Genomic DNA, 8,690 nt, shown 5'->3' on the forward strand with positions numbered 1-8,690 from the left:
CTTCCTGGATGCAGGCATGTTCACCTTGTACAAATGGAACTGCCTGCAGTTGCCTGGGCTCCTGGATGGAAGTCCCACCCCCTTGATTGATAGAAGAAGACTGGGAGAAAGCTGGATGTTGGTATCCTTTGGGGGTGTACGCAGCTGTCCTAAGACAGGTTATTCTTGCGACTTCGTGGTGGTCAAGTGGTTAAGAATCTGTCTTGCAATGCAGGATGTTTGAACTCGTGTTCGATCCCTGGTAAGGGAATTAAGATCCCACATGCCTCAGGGCATAAGCCCATGTGCCACAACTAAGACACAACACAGCCAAATAAATCGTGGTGGTGGTGGTGGTTTGGTCACTAAGTCGTGTCTGACTCTTTTGAGTCCATGGATGGTAGCCTGCTGGGCTCCTCTGTCCATGGAATTCTCCAGGAAAGAATACTGGAGTGGGTTGCCATTTCCTTTTCCAAATAAATAAATAAATATAAAAAAAGAGAGAGAAAGAGAGGCTATTCTTTCCTTTTTGTTGGAGAGGGAAAAGGAGTTCTTTCTCTTCCTTAAAGCCAAAGAAGGTAGACACCAAGAGATCCGTTCTTTTTTTTCAACTGAAGTATAGTTGATTTACAATGTTATATTAATTTCTCCTTGTAAAAGCCTTTTTATATTTTGAAGGGGCTCACGAAATGAGAGAAGGGACTTTCTGGTGTGCTCCTGTGTGCCGTGAATAGGAGAGAGGAGGATATGAGAGAGCTGGTAGAGTAGAGAAGGAGCAGCCGCTCTCCCGCTTTTGGGGTCCTGAGTTTCCGGTGGGTTTAGTGGATGCCAGATAAGACACCTGGACTTGAGTTCTTTCCTGTTACCCACTCCTGCCTTCCCCTTTCTCCCTTCCTTCTACCTCCTCCTCCTTCCCCAACCCCTCCTTCCCACCCTCCCCACCCTGCCACCAGCCTGCCTGTTGAGTGAGAAGTACCAGCAACAAATGGCCCTTTGCTTCTTGCAGGGCCTTCTGAAGAGCCCAGATGTGCATCCCATGAGAGGGCCAGCGCAAGGATGCCTGCAGCATCGGGGGCACAGAGGTCATTCGGCTTCACTAAATAATTAGCAGAGACAACCAACCTGGAGAGGATTTCAGCCTGACTTAGAAGTTATGTCCCCTCTCCTTCCCTTTTGTCCCAAACACCCGATGACCTCAACCTAGGAGGAGGTGGGGGAAAGTGTTTGGAGACCAGTTCACATCCCTTTTCCATCACAAGTATCTGTGGCTACAGCTCTGGCCTCTCCTGGGAAAGGGAGGAGAAGCAAACCAGTGACAGAAGTGGGTCTTGATGAACAGAACCAGCACGTCCTGGGAACTCAAGGAGATTGAAATGAATGGGATGGACTAAGTTATAGTTATTGGAGAAGGAAATGGCAGCCCACTCCAGTGTTCTTGCCTGGAGAATCCCAGGGATGGGGGAGCCTGGTGGGCTGCCGTCTATGGGGTCACACAGAGTCGGACACGACTGAAGCAACTTAGCAGCAAGTTATAGTTACAGGAACCTTTAACCAATGAGCAAAGGAACTTGTCATAGTATAGACAGGGGAAGATAAAACATATAGAACTGTTTTTGTGCTTATTTCCTACTAAGTTGAGACTCTTCAATAAATCATTTTTATTTGTGAATTCTTGAAGTGTCAACATACAGTTCTAGCGATTCACAGGCCCTAGACTTGAGCAGGAATGGCTTAAGGTTAAGCTTTTTAAAGATAAACGAAACCTCCAAAAAGAGACCTAATTGTGGGAAAATGGCTTTTGAACCAGGAAACATGAGTATTATGAGACTGTTCACAGTGGGAACTCAAACAGAACTGGCATCATTCTAGAGAAGGAATGAGGAGATGCGGCAGGCGGCCACGGTGGGCTGTGTGCTCACTAGAGTCGAATCGGAGCAGAAACTAAAAGTGAACAATAGTAAACGAGTGCATTCACAGAGAAGACCACCACACAGAGGAAAACAGAGATGCTGGGAGGGGAAGCTGGGCTCCACCTCGCCTCCATCTCAGTTCTCTTTTCTCCTGTCTCCTTACAACTGAATCGCTCCCACATCTGTGATTCATGGGATCCAGTCTCAGTGGTGCTGGTTCAAGAGAACAGAGAAGCCAAATATGATGTCATTAGAACTTCAGTTCCGTCCTTGGATTTCTCAGTCACGAAAGTCGATACTCCTGAGCCCACTTGTCCGTTTCTCTCTCTGCTTCTGTGCCTCCCCAGGGCACAGCTTTCTCCTCTTCCCAGACCTCCACCTTAGAGCTATCAGTGCCTCTTGGATATTTCTCTCCCTTGTCCTTTTACTTCTAATTCTGCTTGTCAAAGGCCCAGAGAACCAGCTTTCCTGGCAAAGATGTCTTCAAAGGTGGGAAGGAGAGTCGAAGAAGTGGGCCAGCCGGGGCCCCCTTAGCAGAAGAGCACTGGTGGGAGGCCTGGAGCAATCACTGATTAATAATTGTATCCTGTCAAACAGTAAGTGCGTAGGTAGTTTGTGGCCAGTTGACCCTGACTAGGATGCTGTGACTCAGAGTGAGTTATTCAACCTCTCTGAGCCACAGGTTCTTTAATTTAAACTGGGTATGATGATTCCTACCTCATGGGCTTGGCTGTGAGGGCTGAATGGATGATCCATGAAAAGCACAGGGCTTTGAGCCTAGTGGCTGGGCGTATCTCTCTGTGGCCCCCAGGGACACGGGAGTGCAGCCACCTAGAGCCCAGGATGAGGGGCTTCTCCCCAGTCCCTGAATCTAGCTTCCCAGGGCCAGAGATCCCCTCTCAGCTGCTCTGGGCTCTGTCACTCCCTGCTTCTTCCTCAAGACCCCGCCTACCTGTCTGGGGGCTTCCCTGCTTTCCTTAGATGTGGGAGGAAGGTGCATTTCATCTGACTGCCTGGTTAGTTTGATTTGATGTTCCTTGACTGTGCGCCTGTGATGCCCTGGGTCTTGCTGTGGGAGCCTTGGGCATTAGCTTTCGAGGTGTCAACCTGGGGGGCTGGTTGGGAAACATTCCCTCTTGGACATCCCAGCAGAAGGGCTTCCCTGCTCCAGCCGATGCCCCAAATCTCCAAGCAAATGCCTTCTCTGAGCCCAAGATCTCTGCCCTTGCTCTGTTCTCTTTGCTGCTCTGACTGGGCCATGTCCCCTCCGTCCCCTCAGTTGGCTGGGCCCTTACTGCCTGCCCACGACAGCGACCCTGAGGCCAGCAGTGCTCCCTCCTCTGATACGGCCCTGGGACTGCCTGGAAATATGGCTTTGGGAATCAAAGGCAGAAATCCGAGGGCCAGAAGGAAGGAAAGGAGGAAGGAAGGGAGGAAATAAGTCAGTCACTGCTCCATCTCAAGAGCTGTGATGCGGTGCTCCTAGGATTCTGTCTGTAAGGGTGAGTGCCGTGCCTGACACACGTGTAAGTGCCCCACAAACATGTGTCAGGTGGGCATTGATCTAATATGTCTGCTTATTCACTTATGAGAGTCAAAAGGAGGAAATACCTGCCACCCTTGCTTCTCTTGTCTGTCTCAGGGCTAGCACAGACAGCATGTGAGATGAACTTTCGATGCTCAGTAACTCTTCACCGAAGATATTCTGATGCCGACATGGGTTCACCTTCTCCCTGTTGGTGCTCAAAGCAGGATAGTGTGAACAGGATGGGGAGGCCCAAGGACTGGGGAGTGAGACACTGTTTAACCTACTTAGCGAATCTGCTGCTTAGAAACACAAACAAATACCGAGTGTGCTAATTACGAATGACAACAGGGTTTGCTGGTTTTCAACACCTGTCAGTCATCTCATTCTAATCTCCTGACAGCCCGTGAGATGGGGCGAGCATTCTTCCTGGATTTACGGATGTGCTGCTGAGATGGCCAGGGAAGTGGAGGGCTGTGCAAGTTTGCACAGCTGAGCACAGATTCCAACCCGGGTCTGAATGTCACTGCCTCCTAGGCAGGCTGCTCTTCCCATCACCTGTGGGCTCCTTTTGTCTTCCATTGTGGAGGGGTGACCACTCTCAGCACCCACAGGAGGAGGGACCTACCCCAGGTCTCAGGAGGCTCTTCATGCTGACCCTGTTCAGCCCCTTCGGCTGATGAACGAGGGCTATGGGTTTGGCAGGAGCACTGGCCTCGGAGTGGGACAGCCCTGGGGTTCCAAACCCAGACACTTACCATCCATGACTTCAAGAAGGTCACCTTCTGTGCCTGAGCCTCATTTCCTTCAACTATAAAATAGTTAGTGGGAACCTACTGTATATAGCTCAGGGAGCTCAGCTCAGTGCTCTGTGGTGACCTAGATGGATAGGGTAGGGGAGAGGGAGTCCAAGAGGGAGGGGATATATGTACACATATAACTGAATCACTTTTTTGTACTGGAGAAACTAATACAATGTTGGAAAGCAACTATAACCGAATTTAAAAAGAACAGTAAGTGGGGGACCCAGGGAGTGGGGGTGCATCATAATTCCAGCTTTTTATACTTGCTGTGAGTTTCTCAGATTTGCTTCATAAATGTCCATTTAACTCTTAATTTAACAGAGACTCCGCAAGCCCACCCAGGAAGAGTCCATGCAGGGTAGGGAAGGCCTTACGGCAGGTGTCAGATGAGAGAAATGCTGAGGGTAGTGGAGGCTGGAAAGGAGTAACTCAGCATCTTCTTCAAACAGAGGTCCTTTGCACGAATCCATAGGCCTTTGCAGTTTTCCAAGTGTTTTGCACACTTAACCTGGGAGAGCTGGTACCCCATTTTATTAATACAATTGATGCTGCTGAAGCCTGGGAGTGGGGAAAGAATACTAGTGAATTCTTAAACTCCGTGCCCAGCTTGCACGGGGCACTCTGGCACCTTTGTCACCCTTCTAGAGGCCCTCCCTATGGGGTCAGTGTTATTGTACCCATTTACTGTTGAGGAGACTGAGGCTCAGAGAGGAGTAATTTGCCCGGGATCACACAGCTACCAGATGTTGGGACTAGGGTTGATACCTGGGGGGCTCTGATTACAAAATCTCTGCTTCATTCATCATGAGGACAGGACAGGGACCCTGCTCAAGGCTAGCTTTCCGGACATTCAGTTCTTTGGCCCATGTTCCCCTTGTTCTGCTTAGAGACTTCAGAGGACTCTGAGTTGGGAGCGGGTGTCTGTGCTTCGCCTTCTCAGATGCATCCCGTTTGCAGTGGGCTCCCACTTGGCGCCGGCTTGGCTTCTTGGAAAGAGACTGAGAAGTCAGAGCCTACAAGCTGCCACTGGACCCCACAGCCTTCACCTCACCTCTTGAGGCCTTCCAGTGAGTAAGTGCTGGGCAGGGCACTGCCAGTCATCACCATGCTGCTTAGGCCCCTGCAGAACAGGCTCCCGACCCATCAGAGCTGCTGGGGAGGCCAGGTGTCCCCTCTGGATCTGGGAACCCGCCTCCTGGGGCTGAGGTGTTGCATCCCTTGATGGTAATACGTTCAGGGCTCTTATTTCTGTGGCTCAGGAAGCGAGGGCGGATGAGGGAAAGTGAAAGGGTTAATTTAATTTTGGCCGTTATTCCTTTTTGGCATCTGCAAGTTAGCTTAATAGGATCTCAGCTTTCCTGTTGCCTCGCCAGCGAAACAGAAACCAGACCACAAGGGGGTCTGGAGATGGTTAAACGGCAATGCCTCCGGTGATGCGTCCTGGTGGGCTGTGGGGCCTCCTTGGAGATATCATTAGGAGATGATGCTAGAAACGCCAGGCTGGGCTCCCCTGTCACCCGGGTGGGGGGGGCGGGGCAGGTCATGGCGGGGGCTGCGGGGGGTGGGGGTGCTCCCTGGGAGGCCCGGCTCAGGCAGAGGGCAAGCAGGTATGTGTAACATCCACAGGTGTGGGTGGGGTCCTGGCTCCACTGCCTTTCCAAAACACCTGGGAGTCCTAGCCTGCCGGGGTTCTTGCCTCTCAGGATTCAGGGCATAAAACAGCACTCAGCTTGGCACACAGCACACCTAACTCAATATTTGTCAGCCCCACCAGACTTCTGGTCTTTCTCCCGCTCCTCCACTCCCAAGCCTTTGGGATTCCCCTTCTCTCTTCCGGAGGTGCTCTTCCGGCTCTTCATTTCATGGCCAGCTCTTACTTCAGATCTCATTCTGAATGTCACTTCCTCCAGGAAGCCCTCTGAAACCACGCCGGCGGACCTCATGGTGCTCTGAACTTCCCTTTTCAGTCTTGTTCCCACCCTGCCCCATTTCTCCATCATGGTTTCCCCATGCGGAAAGCAGGGCATGTGGCTCCTTCACGCTGGGGCCTTGGCGGCAGGCCCCGCAGAGGGTTTGCACCACTCACAACCTTGAGGGTGGGTGGGGGAAGGAAGGGTCACCGGTGCTCTGACCCACCGAGCGGCCCTCTGGGAGCCAGGAGAAAGGGGATTTAGCCAATCCCGAGGTCAGGACTCTCCTGCCAGGATCGCTTTTCTCTCCACTGTGGTTTTCATTATTTTTCATTCCCAGACTATTTTGGAAGCTGGCTGCCATGGGAACTGAGTCTTTGGAAAGCCCCGGCCTCTTTTCCCCCTCCTGCCCACCCCCCTCCCTTCCATCTCCATTCCCTCTTAATTGGTTTTTAGTTCCCTGGCTTTCAGGCTGGTCTGTTTATTTTGATTGCAGCTCACAGAACAAATCCTTAATGAAGCAGCTTGTGGGGAGGGCCATTAGCAGCCGCCTGCCCCTAGGGAGTGGGGGAGGGGCTGGACCAGAGACTGCCAGGGATGCCTGGGAGGAGGCGGTGGCCAGGCGTGCGGGGCGGCAGTCTGGGGTTCGGGACCAGTCTTCCTTCACGTACAGTCTGGAGGAGGGAAACAGAGCAGGTCCTCCCCTAGCTGTCTGCAGTCTCAGGCCAGAAGATCCCACAGCTCTTTTAAACAACCCTTCACAGGACTCCCCCAAGTCCTTCCAGTGACCCTGAAGTGGTGCATTCTATAGATGAGGGGAGTGGGGATCAGAGAGGTTGAGGGACCTAAGGCACCCTGCCAGCAAGCCTGTGATCAGGAGCCATCAGACCTGTGTCTTTTTCCTGGTATTCCCAGTTTCCCAGGAACGTTACTCATCCTTAGGCCGAATTGGCAGTGTATGCTTCCAGCTAGGCTCTTCCAGACCCTGGCTTTGGGAGCCAAGACCTCCTTGTCTGGTGCCTCGGTTTCCCCACCTGTGACTCTAGTGTGGAGCCATCTGGGCCTTACACTGCTTACTGGACAGCTTCTCAGACTGGGTAAGACTGTGTGTGCCCTCAAAGAGGAACCGATTGTATGAACATGGGTCGCTATGGTGAATGTACAGAAAAATGTATCGAGTTTTCCTAGCTGTAACCAGGCTAGAAGCCCCCCAGGCTCTTTGACTGTCCGTCCTCAGGGTGACCTCAGGGGATATGGGTAGTTTTCCCTCTCATATTGACCTCATTCTGCCAGAGCCATTCATTTTAGAAGCAAACACGCATAGGGTGTTGGAATGGAAAGCTGCCTTAGAGATCAAGCCCAGTGGCTTTGAAACTGGTGTTAGGAGCTCCAGCTCCGGGACTGTCTGAGGACAGTAGCAAGGGGAGCCGGCCTTCTCCCCACCATTAACTTCAGTCCAAGGGACTCAGCTTTTATCTGCTCTGTGTCACGGAGTCATGTCTTTTTTTTTTTTTTTTTTTTTTAGAAAAGAGGGCTTCCTTTCTGTCCTGGTCACGGTTGCTCTCCAGAATACATTCAGATCAGATGGCCACGCCCCTTTCCATTTCAGTGACTGGTTGGAAAGAGACTTTTGACCCATGAGGTCTGATAGGGCCCTGTGGGAAAAGCTTCTTGCTCCTAAAAATCAAACACAAGAAATACATGCCTCTTCATTCTTGGCTAGGGGAGTGCCTGGTCGTGATGTCTGGTACTGCGGTAGCCATCCGGTGCCCCTGAAGGAAGCCACTTCAAGGACAGAGCTAATCCACAGAGAACTGCAGGGAGCCTGATGACATTGGTGGGCAGCTGACCATACCAAACATAAGTGGTCCTGTCTTTGGACTTTATCAGATGATCACTTTATTGTTTAAGCCTGATGGAATGCACTACCTTTTGGTTTTTGATTTTTGTTGTTTCTTTGCTTGCTTTTATAATTTTTTTGTGTATGTGCTAAGTTGCTTCTGTTGTGTCTGACTCTTTGTGACCGTATGGACTGTAGCGCATCAGGCTCCTCTGTCCATGGGATTCTCCTGGCAAGAATACTGGAGTGGGTTGCCACGACCTCCACCAGGGGATCTTCCTGACCCAGGGATCGAAACGTGTCTCCTGCATTGGCAGGCAGGTTCTTTACCACTAGCCCTGCCTGGGAAGCTCTCTATTATTTACAGTTAAATGCAAATTAATTGATGTGTACTTTGAAAACTTTGACCTAGCTCAGTCCCCACATTCTAAAGACAAAGTAACTGAGGCCCAAGGGAATTGGCAGTGATGGGGTCACGGTCATGTCCTGATTAGTAGTAGAGATGGTCCAGCATCCGAGGACTTCTGACTTTTGGTCTAGGGCTCTTGGTTTGGATTCCCAGCTGGAGATCTGGTCTGCTGGGGTTGTCCCAGCTGGCCTTGCCTCCTGGTCTCTGAAGAATCTGGGCAAGCTAGGGAGGCCCTGCATGGCTGAGAGAGTTGGGACCAAGGGGGCAACATAGACCGAGGGCCTCTTCAGTTGTTGTGGGCAGCTCCTGAAAAG

General features: G+C 51.4%; 1 long non-coding RNA gene across 1 annotated transcript; it reads left to right on the plus strand.

The window, feature by feature from the left end:
- Positions 1-6,762: 6,762 nt before the first annotated feature.
- On the plus strand, positions 6,763-8,138 carry LOC129622378 (uncharacterized). The gene is made up of 2 exons (XR_008699938.1): positions 6,763-7,224; positions 7,851-8,138. It is a non-coding gene; the product is annotated as an uncharacterized LOC129622378 (long non-coding RNA).
- Positions 8,139-8,690: the final 552 nt, after the last annotated feature.

The sequence above is a fragment of the Bubalus kerabau genome, chromosome 11 (assembly GCF_029407905.1).
Source record: "Bubalus kerabau isolate K-KA32 ecotype Philippines breed swamp buffalo chromosome 11, PCC_UOA_SB_1v2, whole genome shotgun sequence".
Classification (NCBI taxonomy): Eukaryota; Metazoa; Chordata; class Mammalia; order Artiodactyla; family Bovidae; genus Bubalus; species Bubalus kerabau.